At 47.1% G+C, this 1,304-nt stretch overlaps 1 long non-coding RNA gene across 1 annotated transcript in view; it reads right to left on the bottom strand.

Moving 5' to 3' along the window:
• The window catches only part of LOC118147476 (uncharacterized), a 43,546-nt gene extending 42,759 nt beyond the window's left edge, over positions 1-787 (bottom strand). The window contains exon 1 of the long non-coding RNA XR_004733936.3: positions 730-787. This is a non-coding gene — a long non-coding RNA (uncharacterized LOC118147476). The remainder of the gene's footprint in view (positions 1-729) is intronic.
• Between the last annotated feature and the right edge of the window lie 517 nt (positions 788-1,304).

Here is a 1,304-nt window from a genome sequence, read left to right as displayed (position 1 = left end):
TCCATGTGCTGTCCGAGTCCAGGCATCACACATTTCACAGCCACATCTATACCTTCTACCCTTTCTTAGTAGCCAACTCTCATGCAGCCTTAGGGACAGCACAAGTGCCCCTTTCTCAGTGACCACACTTAAGTGATGCTGTAACTGTGGCTTTCCTTTCTAACTCTTACACTGGACTGAGAACTCCTAGAGGGCAGGCCCTGGGACTTTCTTTCATCATTCTGTCTGCAGCTGGCAAGAGGTCTCCAAATGCCTCAATGGATGTTTGTTGAATGAATGCACTGGTCTTCTGCCCAGTGAGAAGCAATCTACTTCCAGAAGTACCTCTATATTGTAAAGGTGCTATTGTAATCCTCAAACTTGAGTTACCACATATTTCCCATGATAAATACCCTCTATTTATTTTAATTCCACTTACAAACCCGTCTTGAGCTAGGACATCACATCCCCATTTAGGCAATAAGAAACATTATCTCACGGATAGCACGGAATAACAAAGTTGTTCCGAGTGTGAAAATACCAAGGCCTCGGGGACCATAACATGTAATCAGGGATGAAAGTGAGGCAGCGTGGTACGACAGGACAAGCAGAGCCCAGGAGTCAGGAGCAAAGAGGCCAGCCCGAGGTACTGATGGCACATGCGAAGCCTTTGCTCTGGCAGAATAAGTTGCCCCTTCTCCCAGCAAACACCATCTCATGTGGAGGCACATGGCGCAGTGAGCCTCTTACCAAAACAGTTCCTGCATTTCAGTCCCTCTTCATTCTACTGGTCAGGCATCTATGCATGTAACACAGACTGATGCCCCATACGCAGCCCTACTGCCAACCCTGCTCATGGCAGCCAGGTCACAATCCCCCTGTGTATGAGGTTGCCTCTTGTCCTGCTGGAAAGGGCAACAGAAGACTCTCTACCTCCTTCCAGAAGAAGTGTTAAAAGGATCAGTGAAAACAAGAAAATATTTTGAGAATAACTGTAACAACTATGGAAAAATCATTTTGGGAACTATACCTTGTGGTACTATGGGAGGAAATGGTCTCGTTCTCTTCCCGTGGAAACAAGACTTCCTGTCTCGGGCTCAGTTTCCTCATCAAAGAACAAATTCCATGGACCTTCTGGAGTGGGGAGAAGCACCACTCCTGGCACCCAACGGACCACATGCTGTAAGCCCTGATTATAGACTTAACTGCTGTGTGGTTTTTCCATATGGTTTTCCCAAACAAGAATCCTGAACATCCGATCCCCACTCTCCCCACGTGCGCGCTGAACAGCAGGGGTATGAGAAGTTGGCTTTAATGGGATTTAA

Source organism: Callithrix jacchus, chromosome 14 (genome assembly GCF_049354715.1).
Source record: "Callithrix jacchus isolate 240 chromosome 14, calJac240_pri, whole genome shotgun sequence".
In the NCBI taxonomy this organism is placed as follows: Eukaryota; Metazoa; Chordata; class Mammalia; order Primates; family Cebidae; genus Callithrix; species Callithrix jacchus.
The sequence above is the reverse complement of the archived record's forward strand: the minus strand, read 5'-3'. Positions and strand labels throughout refer to the sequence as shown.